This window comes from Pleurodeles waltl, chromosome 8 (assembly GCF_031143425.1).
Source record: "Pleurodeles waltl isolate 20211129_DDA chromosome 8, aPleWal1.hap1.20221129, whole genome shotgun sequence".
NCBI lineage: Eukaryota > Metazoa > Chordata > Amphibia > Caudata > Salamandridae > Pleurodeles > Pleurodeles waltl.
The window spans coordinates 13096207-13114488 of NC_090447.1; positions in this window are offsets into that span (position 1 = coordinate 13096207).

The window sequence follows — 18282 nt, forward strand, 5'->3', positions numbered from 1 at the left end:
CTTTGGGCAGAAATCACTAATCAACTCAATAAATCACAATAGAATGCATGAAATGCATTTCATAGAGGACAGATTCCCTATTCTAGAAATGAGAAGGAAAAGGTGTCAGTTCAGTACCTATAAAGAGTTCTGAATTAGAAAATTATCATAAAGCCTAACACTTCAGCATCAAACATCACCTCAACAATTCAATAATCAATCAAAGGAGAAATTCTTATGAAGAGAGCTTAAAAAAAACTCAGTAGTCTCTAAGCAACGTGCTAACACTGGTATAAAAAGGATAAGGAGAATGGGAATAACCTACTATAGGAAAACACACTATTATATACAGACAAAATTAATGTTGCAAGTCCATGCTTTTTCTTTCTTCAGTTGAATAATCCGCCTTTTATGCTCCCATGGGTACGCATTCACGTCCCATCTTCAAACAGGAACTCAATAAACTTTAGACAGCAACTTCTAAGACCTCAACTATGTCTTCCCTTGTAACTATTCATCTAAGTTCTCGTGATTCATCCTCTCATTCAAGAGTGCATCCCTGTCTGAGAATTTCATATCTAACCATCTAAATAACAAGTCTACTCATTGGCTAACAATAGTCTTTTTAGAAACAGAAACACCTAAATAAACTGGAAGAAAAACATTTTGCACAGCAATCATTGGGAAATAAGTATTTAAAAAGCTCCAGATCAAATCTTGCGCTGGTTCTAAAATGTCTTAGTTTAATAAGCTGTAACATGTCAGTGTCCAAGTGTTTCAGACCTAGCATGTTTAAGTTTGCCTACCACATTTTTACATTTATCACACATTTTAAACTTTATTAGTGTTGCATTATTTCTGCATTATTTCTTGACATTTTAAGAACATGTCTTCAACACCATCCTTCATAGTAAGTAATCAATCAATCAATCAATCAGTGATTTCTATAAAGCTGCTAATCACCAATGGTGTCTCAAGGTGCTGTAGTGAGGGTGCCAATAAGAGCCAGGTCTTGAGGTCTTTCTTGAACTGGTTCAGGGAGGGGGCCTGCCTGAGGTGGGTGGATAGCGTGTTCCAGGTCTGCGCTATGAGGTAGGAGAAGGATCTGCCTCCCACTGTGCTCTTCCTGGTTTTAGGGGTGGCGGTAAGGGCAAGTTGAAAAGATCAGAGTTGTCTGCAGGGGGTGTAGAAAGATAGGTGGTTGAGATTGGATAGTGCGATATTGTGCACAGCCTTGTAGGCATGTGTCAGAAGCTTGAAGGTGATGTGTTTGTTGATGGAAAGCCAGTGCAGGTCTCGAAGGTGGGTGGCGATGTGGTTGCAACTGGGAAGTCTAAAATGTGTCTGGCTGCTGCGTTCTGACTTTTCTGCTGCTTGGAGCTACTTCTTGATTCCGGCGCAGAGAGCTTTGCCCTAGTCAAGTTTGCTGCTGACAAGTGCATGGGTCACCATCCTTCTTGCCTCGTGGGGATCCACTCGAAGATCTTCTGGAGGAGGTGGAGAGTGTGGCAGCATGACAATGAGACGGCGTTGACTTGGCGGTTCATGGACAGAGTGGAGTCCAGGATGATGCCCAGGTTGCGTGTGTATTCAGTGGATAAGGGGGGCACTTCTGAAGGCAGCCGGCCACCAGGAGTCATCCCAGTTGGAGGGAGTGGGGCCCAGGATGAGGATTTCTGTCTTGTCTGAGTTGAGCTTGAGGCAGCTGTTTTTCATCCAATTGGCGACTGCTCTCATTCCGTATTCAGACATCAGCTTAGATCTATTTCATCTAGTACTTCTATGTGTGCCCTTCAAAAGGATCTTTAATGATAAGCCTAGACTGTTTTGGATCCTGCCAATCTCTGGAAAATTTTCTACGACATTACACATTCAGATATGGAACATTCATGAATCAAGTATCTCTACAGCTATACTGGATTGGTTTGCTTACTTGCTTATTTATTGTTACACAGGGTAGCAATGCCTTTGACACTATTGTCCTTACTAAGGGCCTGATTTAGATGTTGGCAAATGGAATACTCCGTCACAAATGTGACGGATATCCTGTTTACCATATTATGATACCCATAGAATATGATGGGATCGTAATACTGAGGATCGGAGTATGGCCCTTTGCCGACAACTAAATCAGGCCATAAATGCTTTACATCGTCCTGAAATCCTTTTCTGTAATGCAATGCATTTTTAACAACATTGTCCCTCGTCCCTTAGCACTAAGATTAAAAGTCACAAAATGAATTGTTGCCTAATTCTTATAGTTATAATGGTTAATCAATTTGACTTCTTGCATAAATATCCTTACCTGTTTCTCTATTGCAAATAATCTGGATAAAGTCAATAGCAGTTCAGATACCTTTAGCACTTCTATAGGACAAACGTGGTCGAGACATCGACTCACGTCTTTCCATGGGTACCGTTTTCAATTTATAACAGCCCATTTTACAAAGTTCAGTCTGTACTCTAGGAGGCACTTTAAGCACTAATCCACATGAGCTTGTTATTACTGAAAATATATGCAGTATTACTTCATAACCTCTAAAAATACTTTCTCTGAACACCAAAGGCGTTACTCAACCAGTTAAAAGAAGGAAAATAGTCAATTATTGCTATAAACATAAGGCTAATTAATATCTTATTATTACAAGAGACAAAAGTAGAATCGTTGCAACTTAAGTACCACTGGTTAATTGACTGTTTGACTCTCCCACACACCACAAGCAAAATGGAGTTGTAAATCAAATCTCAAAAATAAAACATCCCTGCCACATTCCAGCAAAAAGGCAAAGAAGGCAGATGAGTTATACTAATCATTCTAACCAGAAATTGAATTTTTATATCATCAATTTCTTTACTCAAAATACAGATGACCCAGAGTTTTGGTTTTCCCTTAATAAAACTGAACTCCCACAACATAATTGCATGAGTTTAGGTGGGGATTTTAACCTTCCGCTATAAGGAGATCTTGACTGCTTATTTCAAATAAAATTTAGGCCTAACAGCTCACATGCCTAATTTTTACATCTATGGGAGGTACACAGCTTCACTGAGAATTCATAATCCCACGGGCAGTGAAAATAGATTTTACTCACATCCGCATGGCTCCTTTTCTAAGCTTGATTATCTTCTAGGAGATAATTAGCTATTCAAACAATCAGTTTCCCCACAAATATAACCAATTGTTATTTGAGACCACAAATGCAGTTCATTTAGAGTTATAATAGGTGTTCCTACCCCATCCCCTAAGCAATGGATCATGAATTATCTGGTTATAGATAGTGAAGTAATGAGATTCTCCATTCAAAGAAATATTACATAAATAAAAATAACATAAATTACAACATACTGAGCTTTTTCGGGATTCACTTAAAGCTACAATCAGAGGACTCATGAGCAACCTCATTTCGTCCAAAAACAAAAAAGATAATTTCAGACTGTATGAACTGGAGGCTAAAATCAAAGCACTAGAATTTAAATTAAACCGTTCTAAAGATTCTTTGACTCTTATTGAACTAAAATCTCTCAAATATGAATAGAAGAACATTTTGACTGTTAGCGCACATAGATGGGATGGAGTAAAAAAAAAAAGCCGGCAAGCAGGAAAAAAGGTCAAAAAGAATAAAGCTGGTCGGTTTCTAGCTAATTAGTTAAAATTTGGAAAACTAAAATCTTTAACCACAGCCATCAACAAACGCATCTGGTCTAAATGCTACCTCGCTACCAGATATGTTTAATTCTTTTCAAGATTTTTATGAAACATTATATGCCCCCAACAATACAATTGAGTCTGACCTTTGCGTCAAATTCCTTAACAGACACTTGTTACCCTTTTTGGATCTAGAATCAAGAAATAACCTCAACAAACTTATAGAGCGGGGTAAAATCCTTAAAGCTGTATCTAGTCTAAAACTGGGTAACACTCCTGTCCTTAACTGGTTTAATTGCAACCTTTATAAAACATATACACAATCCTTACTCACACCTCTTCACAATTTGTTCATTCACTTTAATGATACAGGTAAGAGCTAGGGTTCTGCTATCCCTAAAGAAGGTAAAGATCCCCCGAAGTGAAAAACTATCATCATATGTCACTTAATAATAATGACTGCTATATGCTAAAGCTACAAGCCAAACCTTTAGGTACAAGACTGGAGAACGTTTTAGGTTAATTAATATATACAGCCAATCAGGATTCTTTAAAGGTTGGCTGTCATGTGACAATGTTAAGACATTATGCCATGCTCTCGAAAGGGCTAAATCCTTATGTCAGCCCACAGCTTTGATTGCCTTAGACGCAGAGAAGGTTTTGATAAAGTCTCATTGATGTTCGTGCAGTCCACCCTACAGACATTTGTATTAAGATGATTTTTACCCTTTATTGTAATCCACAAGCTACAGTACGGGTCAATGCCTACACCTCAAAAAATTCCCTTTAAAACAAGGTATACGTCAGGGTTGCTCCTTATACCTGATTCTTTTTTTGTCCATTGAATCCTTACTTGAGATGATCCAGAAAAATAATACCATCTAGGGTATTCCTTTCCCTCCAGCTCCCTAAAAATGAGCAGTTTATGATAATGACGTTAGGTTTTTCACAGAGGAAACCAATACAGTTATTCCTTGTATTGTATAGGTTTTACTCTTATTAAGGATAATATGGAAAGACTTCCCCATGTATACTGACTGTTATTCCTCACATATCCAAAATACTGGTTTCAAATGGCAAGGCTTGCCGTTAAAATACTTAGGAATATGGTTTAGGAAAGACACTTGAGAAAGTATATCACTTAATGAAATTAAAACAATCTCTAAAATCAAAGAACTAATTACAGAATGGTCCCTTTACATTTGTTACCTGGTTGGACAGGATGGAAAGAATTACAATTATTAGAATTTTCCCATCAGTATGCTTCCCTTCAAATGTTCACATGAGGTCTACAAATCCACTGACAGCATCTTGAAGGAGTTTTTTATGGAGACAGAAAAACATCTAGAATCTCCCTAGGAAAACTGAGAATGTATAAAAAGGAAGCAGAGTTAAATTCCCAATTTTCCTCTGATAACATCAGGCATTTTATGGAACACCAGGTGTCTGTGGTACTCTAATGCCACCACTAATGTCCCTACATGGCTGCTGATGAAAAGAGCCATATCTCTTCCTCTCCCTCTATATACGCTGCTAAGAGTACACTACTATTGAGCTACAGTCTCAATATATCACACTAATTACCCATTATGTATGACACACTAGAATCTCTGCATGCTTTTGACTATAAACTAGTCCACAAAGTTCCCAAATCAGATTCCACTTCATTATGGTTCAATAGTCAAACTTAAGTAGAGGCACAAGAGGACTTTTGGAGCAAATGGGCATGGAAAGGTATGTCTTTACTGAAAAATCTTGGAACTAATAAAGACCCCATATCCTGTACAGAATTACACAAGAAACATAACTTATCTACACCTTATTGAGGATATAATTAGGAAGTTAGAATCCACTCTTTCTCCTGCTCTTCTATACCTTTTGGACAGCTTTACAAAGGTAGGTTGTGCAGCTCCCAAAATATAAAACCTTCTTAGGGCCCCCAACTATTGTGAAACAAAACTCAGCACTAACTCTTGAAACTCTATCCATAACCTAAAGGGGATATGGATACCTCCCCATCGACATAGATTAACATATGAAGCTGTCCCTTGACAGGAAGGGACACTCTAGCACAAATGAGACTATGGATCATACACAATATTTACTGGATACCTTTAAAACTCAACCAACTTGGGTTATTCGATTGGAACCTTTGCTGAAACTGTAAATTATCCCTCAACAAGAGCACTCACATATTCTATCATTGTAAATATATTTGTCCTCTTTAACAACAAATAGATGATGCCAACCAAGAAATATTTTATGTCCAGTTACTTATAGATGCTCCCACTGCAATATTAGGTATTTATGCCTCAACAAAGTCCGATAGTCTCTATACATTGCTCGGCTATGCTTATGGATGGTGCAGTGAACCTTGAATCAGGGAACCAGTGCAGATCATTAAGGGCAGGTCGAACGTGGTTCCGCTATGCGCATTTATTAACAATCTTACTGCCTGCTTCTCCAGCCTTCAAGTCTAGTGTTAGGTTTCTTAGAAGGCCTTTTAGACAAGGCATGCAGTAGCAAGTGATCCTTTTAGATCTACCTGTGGCCTGTTGGGAAAAAAGAATGGGGTTTTCAGAGTAGAAAGTCATGAAAATTAACAATCTTTCCACTATGTTGAATTTAGGGACAATCATATGTTTAGGGACAAAACATATTCACTGACTCTGTACTTTTGTAGAGGGGTAGCGGGTTCCAAGGCAAGAAGGGCAGGTGAAGGCTAGAGTGGCAGGTACGTATTCTCCCAATAAATTATAACTGTTTTTAAATCATTCATTCAGAGGATGTTATCCTCCATCCAGTGGAATACATGGTTCAGTCATGAGGTGATGCTGAAGGAATGCGCTGTTCTGTTCTAAAACAGGAATTGGATATGTGTATCACCTGCATAGATTTGTAAGTTTGGTTGGTACACTAAAAGCTGGGCCATAGGATAAATATACATTTTAAAAGTAAACATGAGAGGCATAAATATTTGGGAAAGTCACAATGCATAGGGTGAGATGAGGACGGGACTGACCAAATCCTTACTTTTTGTTTTGGTTGTGGTTTGAAAGAAATGCTAGAACCCAAGAAAGAGCAAGTCCAAATACATCTGTACAGTTTTATGTTAGATAGTTGGCAGTATTATGTGGAGAGCAGGTTCATAAGCCAGGGACAGGTTGAGGAGGTAGAGTACTGTTTTCATGTCCTTGTCTAAAGAGAAATGGAGCTTTTCCTCGCTGACCTTAATCAAGACTGATAGGCTTCCATGTGCAACTGTTGCAGGCTTTTCACGTACTTTATACGATTTTGCTATTAAAATAGAGATTGGAGAGGAGCCAATCCTTCTCTGGAATCTGTTGGTCAGGACATGTTTTCTCAGGAGGATTCTGATGATTTAGAAGGATAGGGATCACTACAGAGAGGTGAAAGGCATTTACCATGTGTGATGTATCTATATCAGGGATAATTTGCCTGAAGCAAGTGGCACGACAGGGTTCATGTGGAGCTGCACGGTTTCATCTTCAATGCAAGGCTTAGTACATTAGTGGTGTCCAATATTTTGAAAGCATTGAAAAGAGATTGTATTGGAGGCGGATAGTAGAGATGATCTTTCAAATGTTTGGGGTGAAGTCTCAAATTTGATAAGTTTGAACTCACAAAGGTTTTTTAGAGTTAGCAAAGTGTCCTTTTAGCACCTCTGATGGATTTAAAGTGGCCTTCTTCCCTCTCTTGTAGCATGTTTGTTCTTCCCACACTGTGGCATGAACATTTAACTTCCAGATTGTGGTTGACCATTTAAGTTTGTCTATTTTATTTTTTAAATCTTGTTAGCTGTTCTGATTCCATTCTTAGACACCATGATCTTGCCTTAAGTTAAGGTGTCTAGAGCTGATGATTCTTTTTTAGTTGATGTTAAGCACAGCTTCAGGGTCTCATGCGCCAGGTAGGATAGCATTGACAAAACCATGTGTTGCCTCAAACTCCACTAAAATGTCTTATGGGTATACTGGGGTGTTGTTTCTGGTGCAAGTAGTGGGCTTCTTGTAGGAAGATGGCCTGGTTTGTAGTAGGTACCAAAGTTACTTACACCTTATACCAGGTCCTGTTATCCCTTATTAGTGAAATGTAGTCAGTGTCTAGAAGCCAGGCTGTCTAGGGGTAGCTGTAGCTGAGCAGCCAAGGCTTACCTAGGAGACATGCAAAGCTTGTGCAATACCACTGTAGTCACACAATACTTACATACATGAAAGAAAATACTCAGTGTTACAAAAATAAAGGTACGTTATTTTTAGTGACAAAATGCCAAAAATACCTTAGAGACTATACTCCCTTAGGATGTAAGTAATATACACAGTATATACACTCAAATGCAGAAATAGCTGTAAAACACTTAGAAAACAGTGCACATAGTGAAAATCACAATAGGTTCCAATGGGCCTAGGGGGAACTCAAACCATATATTAAATTACTGGAATGTAAAAGTTGTTTTCCCACCTAGGCAAGTGTAATGTGTAGAGGGGTGCTGGGAGTGTCAGAAAACACCAAAGGTAAATAATAGCACCCACCCCAGAGCCCAGGAAAACAGGTGTAAATCACAGTAAATTTCCTAGAACACACTAGAAGTCGTGATAAAGGATAATGCAAGAACCAGAAGAGACTGCAAGATACCAACAATGGATTCCTGGACCTGAAGACCTGTGGAAGAAGGGGACCAAGTCCAAGAAGCACTCAAGAGTCCAAGGAGAACAGGAGCCCCTGCTAACCCGGATGAAGGTGCAAAAGAAGAACCACCGTTGAAGAAGAACAGACTGTACTGAACCCAAGAAGTCAGATGCAGGTTCCTGGTTGGTGCAGATGATGTCCCACGCCGGATGGATGACTGCAGTCTGGTTTGCATTGCTGGATTCCACCAACAAGCCTTGGCATACAGAAAGCTTGTGGTTAGCGGAAAATGGCACTGCCTGGGACCAGAAGGGAACTGGTGGCCTCTACCCAGGAGAGACAGGGGGGCTCTCAGCAACTCAGGGAGCCCTCAGAAGACCAGGCAGCATGCACAGGAGTCCCACAGCACGGGGAGAAAGAAGGTGCAAATGGAGGCCCATGCAGCATGACACAAATTTATCCCACACCGCCGGAGAACCATTCAGGAAGCTGTGCGTCACAGAAAGGAGTGCTGGGGGCCTGAGCTATACTGTGCACAAAGAACTTCGTGGAAGTCGCAACTGAGCCTTGGCAACTGCAAAACACACTGGGAACAGAGGTACTGTCTTGTATGGGGAGGCAAGCTCTTACCTCCACCAAAGTTGGACAACCGGACCTTTGGACAGTCGGGGTCACTTCAGTCCATTACCCGTGTTGCTGGATCCACGCTCGTTATCAGGAGAGGGGACCCATGCCACCTGTCGTTGCTGCAGAGGGGTGCCTGCTGAAGCAGGGAAGTGACTCCTTCGCTTCAAGGGAGATTCCTTCACTTCTTCTGGTGCAAGCTGAAGACAGGCAGTCCTTGGAGGATACACAACCTGGAAACAGTTGCAGTTGCTGGCAGAAGGTGAAGATACAATGTTGCAGAAGTCGTCTTTGCTACTTTGTTGCAGTTTGTAGAGTTTCTAGAGGGTCAAGATGCAGTTCCGTCGGTAGAAGATGAAGTAAAGGATGCAGAGGGTTCCTGCTGGAGTCTTGCAATCTGAATCTGAGGAAACACCCAGAGGAGAGACCCTAAATAGCCCTGAAAGGGGGATTGGTTAACTACACAGGTAAGCACCTATCGGGTAGGGCTCTGACATCGCCTGCTGGCCCTGGCCACTAAGATGCTCCCAGAGTGCGCCGCCACCTTGGAATCCAAGAAGACAAAACCCAGGGGCACTCTTCAGGAGCTCTGTGCACCACCATTGGAGTGGTGATGGACAGGGGAGTGGTCACTCTCCTATCCTTTGTCTAAGAGCAGGGACTGGGGATCCCTGAACCGGTGTAGACTGGATTATGCAAGGAGGGCACCATCTGTGCCCTTCAAAGCGTTTCCAGAGGCTCTGGGAGGCTACCCCTCCCATGCTTGTAACACCTATTTCCAAAGGGAGAGGGGGTAACACCCCTCTCCCAAATGAAATTCTTTGTTCTCTCTACCTTGGCTCAAGCTGTTTGAGCAACAGGAGGGCAAAAACCTGTCTTTGAGGTGGCAGCAGCTGGGGCTGCCTGGAAAACCCCAGGAGGCTGTTATGGCAGTACTGGGGTCCACTGTGGAGCCCCAGAGTGCATGGAATTGTAAAACCAATACTAGAATCAGTATTGGGGTGCACTTCCCAGGTGTTAGACACCTTAAATTGACATATTCTGAGTACTGGACCCCCCTTATAAGTCCCTAGTATTTGGTACCTAGGTACCCAGGGCATTGGGGTTCCAGGAGATCCATATGGACTGCAGCATTTATTTTGCCACCCATAGGGAGCTCAGACAATTCCTTACACAGGCCTGTCATTGCAGCCATTTTCACTGCACTTAAGTAACTTATAAGTCACCTATATGTCTAACCTTCACTTGCTGAAGGTTAGGTGCAAAGTTACTAAGTGTGAGGGCACCCTTGCACTAGCAAAGGTGCCCCCACATAGTGCAGGGCCATTTCCCTGGCTGTTGTCAGTGCATGGACGCCATTACATGTGTGAACTACATATAGGTCAATACCTATATGTAACTTCACAATGGTAACTCCGAATATGGCCATGTAACCTGTCTAAGATCATGGAATTGTCCCCCCATTCCAAATCTTGTATAGGACAGTCAATTGCATGCATCCTGGGGGCTCCACCATTGACCCCCCAGTACTGCTAAACCAGCTCTCTGAGGCTTCCACTGCAGCTACAGCTGCTGCCACCTCACAGACAGGGTACTGCCCTCCTGGGGTCTGGGCAGCCCAGTCCCAGGAAGGCGGAACAAAGCATTTCCTCTGAGAGCAGGCATTTACACCCTATCCCTTTGGAAATAGGTGTTACTGGCTGGGTATTGGTAGCCTCCCCCATCTTTTGGGAATGCTTTGAAGGGCACAGATGGTGCCCTCCTTGCATAAACCAGTCTACACCGGTTCAGGGACACCTTCTCCCCTGCTCTGGTGGGAAACTGGACAAGGGAAAGGGGAGTGACCACTCCCCTGTCCATCACCACCCCAGGTTTGGTTCCCAGAGCTCCTCCAGTGTGTCCTAGACATCAACCATCTTGCTTTGCAAGGTGTGGGGGCACTCTGGAGGGCTCTGAGTGGCCAGTGCCAGCAGGTGACATCAGAGACCCCTCTTGAAAGGTCCATACCTGATAAGGTAGCCAATCCCCCTCTCAGGGCTATTTAGGGTCTCTCCTGTGGGTTCTCTTCAGATTCTGTTTGCAAGTTTCCTTCAGGAATCCTCTGCAACAACATCCGACTCTTCTGACCTCGGATCAACCGCAGCCTGCTCCAAGAAATGCAGTAACTGCAACAAAATGTCTACAAGAGATACTTTTCTTCAGGAACCTCAGCTCCAAGTCAGCAACTGCAACAGTTTCCATGGTGTGCATGCTCTGGGGACTCCCTGTCTTCATCCTGCACCAGACAGACCAAAGAAATCTCCTGTGAAGTGACGGAGTCACTCCCCTGCTCCATGCAGGCACCTTCCAAGTGATGACAGGTACCCTGGGACTCCTCTCATGGTGACGACCATGCTCCTAGGGACACAGAGGGTGGACATCATCAACATAGACTGTCCTGAGGTCCTGCTGATGCAATTTGGAGGAGGTAAGACCTTGACTTCCCCAAGAACGATGGTACCCCTGTGTATTGTGTCTTCTTCAGTTCCTGAGGCCTCTGTGCACTCTTTGCAAAATTCCTTCATGCACTGCCTGGACCAGGTCCCCAGCACTCCACCCTACAATGCTCAACTTGCTGAGTTGTTCTTCGGCGGCATGGGACCTTCTTTTGTTGTGCTGCAGCAACTGCGATTTGCACCTCCTTTGAACCCATATCCTGTGGCTTCTTAGGGTTCTGGCTGGCATCCTGAGGGCTCCCTAAAGTGCTGAGTGCCCCCTCTTCCTCCTCATACAGATTTGAGGCCCCCCGGTCCCTCCTGGGTCCATCCAGCACCATTTTGATGAAAAATGCACTTTTGGCATAGCCAAGGCTTGTTGGACTCTTCCAACACGAAATCTTACCTACAACAATCTCTACACTGTGGGACATCTTTTGCATTATGCAGGAACCCGCTGGCATCTTCCTAGGGTGCATTTCTGCAGTCTTTGACTAACCAGGGACTCTTCTATTGCATCCTCTTCTGGGTTGGCAGGGGCTTCTGTCCTTCCTGGAACTTCTTCTGACTTCTGGACTTGGTCCGCTTCCTGTGCAGGTCTTCAGGTCTAATAATCCAGCAGTTGTTCTTTGCAGACTTGGTTGGCTGCTGCAAAATCCCCAAAACGAGGTGTAGTGTGTCCTAAGGAAACTTGCAGTACTTTACTCTTGCTTTTCTGGGCTCTGGGGTGGAGTAATTTACTCACCTTTACTATATTCTTACTCGCCCAGTGATTCTGCACACACTACACTTGTCTAGGGGGGAATTTGTGATTCACATTCCACTTTTTTAGTATATGGTTTGTGTTGCCCCTAGACCTATTTTCTCCCATTACATTCTGTAGGGTTTCCTACTGTTTGCATTGTTCTATGACTATTTACTTGTCTAATGTTGGTGTCTAGTGTATATATTGTGTATAATACTCACCTCCAGAAGGAGTATTGTCTCTAAGCTATTTTTGGTACTGTGTTACCCAAATAAATACCTTTATTTTTGGTAACACTGAGTATTGTCTTTACTTGTGTATAAGTACTGTGTAACTATAATTGGTATTGCATGAGCTTTGCATGTCTCCTAGTTCAGCCTAAGCTACTCTGCTATAGCTACCTCTACCAGCCTAAGCTGCTAGAACACTACTACATTCACTAAAAAGGGATAACTGGACCTGGTGTAAGGTGTAAGTACCCAAGGTACCCACTACAAACCAGGCCAGCCTCCTACCTCTTTGGTTTAGCCTCTTCTGAGATACTTAGCAGATACCAGTGTATCTATAAGCTCATCTGCCCTGGGTATAGGGTGAGCATCTGTCTTTGTGACTGTATTGAGACCTCTATGATCAACACAAAACCTCATCTTCTTTTTACTATTCTGAGAATTAGGCTTAGGTACTAACACCACTGGCCTGGCCCAGGGGCTATCTGAGTGCTCAATCACTCTTAAGTCCAACATTTTCTGAACTTCTGATTTAATGCAGTCTCTGACATGGTCAGGCTGTCTATAAATCTTACTTTTGACAGGTAAACTGTCTTCAGTATCTATGGTGTGTTCACACCAAGTGGTCTGACCAGGTGTCAGAGAGAACAGCTCAGAAAACTGGCCTAGGAGGTTCTTGCAATCCTCCTTTTGCTTTTCTGAAAGGTAATCTGCAAGAACAACTCCTTCCACTGAGCCATCAGCTTCAGTGTTGGAGAAGAGATCAGGGAGAGGGTCACTCTCTTCTTCCTGTCCCTCATCAGTGGCCATGAGTAGGGTTAAGTCTGCCCTATCATAATAGGGTTTCAGGCGGTTCACATGAAGTACTCTTAGAGGACGTCTGGGAGCACCCAGGTCCACCAAATAAGTGACCTCATCCCTTTTCTCCACTATCAGATGTGGGCCACTCCATTTGTCCTGGAATGCTCTGGGTGCCACAGGCTCCAGGACCCACACCTTCTGTCCTTGGTGTTACTCAGTCAGGACAGCCTTCTGGTCATGCCATTGTTTTTGCAACTCTTGGCTTGCCTGTAGGTCTTTGGTGACCTTTTTCATGTACTCAGCCATTCTAGATCTTAGGCCAAGTAGATAATCCACTATATCCTGTTTGGGGGGCTTTAAGGGTTGTTCCCACCCCTCCTTCACAACTCTAGGGAATCCCAACGTGGTGACCAAAAATGAGTTCAAATGGGCTGTAGCCCACTCTCTTCTGGGTTACCTCCCTGTAGGCAAAAAGGAGGCATGGCAATAGGAGATCCCATCTTCTTCTGAGCTTTTTCGATAGTCCCATGATCATACCTTTGAGGGTTTTATTAAACCTTTCAACCAACCCATTTGTCTGGGGAAGGTAAGGTGTACTGAATTTATAAGTTGCACCACACTCTTTCCACATTGCTTTCAAGTATGCAGACATGAAGTTACTACCCCTGTCTGATACTACCTCTTTAGCGAAGCCCACCCTGGAAAATATTCCCAGGAGGGCCTTTGCCAATGCAGGAGCTGTAGTGTTCCTTAGAGGAATTGCTTCTGGATATCTAGTGGCATGGTCCACTACCACCAAGAAAAACCTATTGCCAGAAGCAGTAGGAGGGCCAAGGGGGCCAACTATGTCAACCCCTACCCTTTCAAAGGGCACCCCAACCACAGGCAGTGGGATCAAGGTGGCTTTTGGGGTGCCACCAGTCTTACCACTGGCTTGGCAAGTGACACAAGAGAGACAGAACTCTTTTGTGTCTTCAGACATATGAGGCCAGTGAAAGTGAGGGACTAGTCTATCCCAGATCTTGCTTTGACCCAAATGTCCAGCAAGGGGAATGTCATGTACCAGTGTGAGAGGAAACTCCCTGTACAGCAAGGGAATGACCAGTCTCCTGGTAGCACCAGGTTTTGGGTCCCTTGCTTCTGTATAAAGGAGATTGTTTTCCCAATACACTTTGTGAGAGTCACTGACATCTCCTGCTTCTTGTTTGACAGCTTGCTGTCTCCAACCCCCTAGTGTAGGACAGTTCAGCTGTGCCACACTCAACTCCTCCCTTGCAGACGCCCCTGCACCCAAAAGCTCAGCTGTGTCACCCTGGAGCTCCTCCGGTGTAGGTTCTGCACAGGGAGTAGACTCCTCCTCATCAAAAGGGGAATCTTAAGTGGAGGAAGGGATAGTGGATAGAGGTTTACCCTCTTAACCACTAGTTTTTGGGAGCATTTGGTCCATTATTCCAGGTTCCAAGTTTCCCTGTCCTCTTTGTTTCTTGGCCTGAGCCCTTGTGAGAGTGATGATGTGCCCAGGAATGCCCAGCATTGCTGCATGAGCCTCCAATTCCACTTCAGCCCAAAATGAAGTCTCCAAATCATTGCCCAGTAGACATTCTGCAGGTAGGTCAGTGGATACTCCAACTTTCTTTGGACCAGTAACACCCCAGTTGAGATTCACAACAGCAATGAGGTGGCTAACTGTTACTATGGGCGTCAGTCACTTGGTACTGATGACCAAATAGGTGTTGCTCAGGGGCTACCAGTTTTTCCATCACCATAGTGACACTGGCACCTGTGTCCCTGTAGGCCTCAATCTGAACACCATTGATTAGGGGTTGTTGCTTGTACTTATCCATGTTAAGGGGACAAGCAACAGGGGTGGCAATGTCCATGCCACCATGAGAGAGTAAAACAGCCTCAGTGGTCTCCCTAACTAGATCAACCCCAACTACATTAACGAAAGTGAGCCCAGCTACACCTCAAGGTTGGCTATTTGTAGTGCTTTTCCCACCCCCACTGCTATTACTAGGGGCACTAGTGGAATCAGTGCGGGTTGTGGTGGTGGAAGGTTTGGTGTTCCTTTTGGGACAAGTGGGATCACTTGCCCAATGGCCTTTGAGTTTGCAAAGGTAACATCATGGCTTCTTCTGATGGTTGGAAGATGATTTGGGCCCACCACCCCCAGAGGATTTTTGTGGGCCTGATGAAGACTCTGACTTTTTATCTTTCTCCCCACCCTTGTCATGTGACTTACCATCCTTCTGCTTGTCATTGTCACCCCCTGTAAGAGCTTTTCTGCTCAACCTTGTGCTGGCCCATTTCTCTGCCTTCTTTCCCAATTCTTAGGGAGAGGTCAGATCTGAGTCTACCACGTACTGGTGCAACAAGTCAAAAACCCAATTGTTTAGAATATGCTCTCTTAAAATCAGATTATCTAAACTGTCATAATCAGTGACTTTACTGCCATTTAACCAACCCTCTAAAGCCTTTACTGAACAGTCCACAAAGTCTGTCCAATCTTGTGAAGACTCTTTTCTGGTTTTGCTTGATTCTATATTGCTCAGTGGTTAGGCTAAATCCATCCAAGAGTGCTGTCTTCAAAACATTTTACTTGTCTGCCTCATCTTCTCTAACAGTCAGGAGTCTATCTCTCCCTTTGCCAGAGAAAGACAACCACAGAATAGCAGCCCACTATACTTGAGGAACCCTCTGAACTTTACAGTCCCTCTCAAGTGCAGCAAATCACTTGTAGATGTCATCCCCCTCCTTGTAAGGGGGAACAATTTTGTGCAAGTTCCTGGAATCAAAAATATTCTCCCTACCTCCCTAATTCCTGAAACTGCTGCTGCTGCCACCATGATGAACTAACCCCAACCCCTGCCTTTCTATCTCCACAGCTAAGGCCTCCCTGTCTAGGGATAGATGTTGCTGCAATAGCCTCAGCTTGGCCTCTTCCAATTTCAGCTTTCTGAGCTCCCTATCTATGGAGTCATCACCTGGATGAGAAGTGTAGGACCCCTCAGAAACTGAGGTGACATGAGAATTGGCAGAGGCCGATCTTGGCCTAGCTTTGCTGACTTTAGTGTCCTGACCTCTAGGCATGAAGGGAGCCCTACTTGTGTGTGAACCCCTCCCACTGCCAGCTACACAAGTAGGTCTGCTAGGTTGAAGGTCTTGGGTAGAGCCCTCTCCTGAATCTACAGGATGATTCCCTGACTCTAAAGGGTTAGAATCCCCCTCTCTCTCTTCTGCCTGGTTGCCAGACTGCCAATAGTCATTCTGGAGAAGGAGAGTCGAAAGAAAATTCTTGTTTGGGTTCTTCCCTACCTTTAAGCTTCCTTCTGAGCAAAGCCCTCTTAGTACTTTGAAAGTCATGCTCTCATAGGGAGTTCCCATGACTCCAGGGGTGGCCTCAGAGGAAGACATAGGTGGTCATTACAACCCTGGCGGTCGGTGTTAAAGCGGCGTTAAGACCGCCAACAGGCTGGCGGTAAAAAAATGGCAATTATGACCGCGGTGGAAACCGCCAACAAAGACAGCCACTTTAAAACTCCGACCGCCAAGGCGGTACAAACAAACAGCGTGGCGGTCACCGCCAACAGAGAGGCGGGAGACAATGTACCGCCCACACTATTATGACAGGCCAATCCGCCACCTTTTCCGGGGCGGATTCACCGCGGATAAAAACACGGCGGAAACAGGAATCCCGAAGGAAAAACGCTCACCTCTACACACCCCACGAGGAACGAGGACGCCATGGATCCGGAACTCCAAATTCTACCTGCAATAGTCTTCCTGCTACTCTACCAGGAGCACAAACGCCGGCCGCGAAGACCACAGTGAGTACTGCACCTATGACACGGGGGGGGGAAACAGGGACATACACACGCAACACCCCCACCCTCACTCAATACATCACAGTTACACCCTCCGGAAGAATGCAAAGACAATAGAAAATTAGTGTAACCATTGTAATATATTAAAAGCAAGTAGGCAGAAATATATATATACACCATGTACAAAATACATACCAAGCATAGTAGTCCAGGTAGTGCTCTGAGAAAGTCCGTGGAACACTGGGACCACACGGTATGGGCGAGGCCCACACAAGATCCCCGACCATGACGGAGAGAACACTGCAGGGGCATCAAAGAGCAACTAAACAGGCACCTCAGGGGGAGGGAAAGGGGGGCACCTCAGCCGGTTGAGTGCATGACACCAAATCCACGAGGGGGCCACATGCCCACTGTTCCATCCTGGGGAGTGCAAAGCCACAGTCTCTCAAGTCTCTACAGTGAGTGGTTTGCCCACTGTTCAATCCTGGGGAGTGCAAAGCCACAGTCCCACAAGTCTCTACAGTGGGTGGTTTGCCCACTTTTCAATCCTGGGGAGTGCAAAGCCAGAGTCTCTCAAGTCTCTACAGTTGGTGGTTTGCCCACTGTTCAATCCTCGGGAGTGCAAAGCCACAGTCTCTCAAGTCTCTACAGTGGGTGGGTTGCCCACTGTTCAATCCTGGGGAGTGCAAAGCCACAGTCTCTCATGTCTCTACGGTTGGTGGTTTGCCCACTGTTCAATCCTGGGGAGTGCAAAGCCACAGTCTCTCAAGTCTCTACAGTGGGTGGTTTGCCCACTGTTCAATCCTGGGGAGTGCAAAGCCACAGTCTCTCAGGTCTCTACAGTGGGTGGTTTGCCCACTGCCATATCCTGGGGAGTGCAAAGCCACAGTCTCTCAAGTGGATAACAGTCTCCACTGGTTCTGGAGGGGGCATGGTGCACAGAGTGCTTCATCCTGCTAAGGACAGAGGTAGTGGATGGATCTCTCCACTGGTTCTGGAGGTGGCATGGTGCCCAGAGTGCTTCATGCTGCTCAGGACAGAGGTAGTGGATGACAGTCTCCACTGGTTCTGGAGGGGGCATGGTGCCCAGAGTGCTTCATCCTACTAAGGACAGAGGTTGTGGATGACAGTCTTCACTGGTTCTGGAGGGGGCTTTGTGCCCAGAGTGCATCATTCACCCCGTGACGGACTCAGTTGCGTCAGTGCCCTTGCCGCTCATGGGCCAGCGGTGCTTGAGACAGCGGTGCCCTGTTCAGCGATGTTTGAGATGGCGGTGCCCTGTTCAGCGGTGCATGAGACGGCGGTGCCCTTT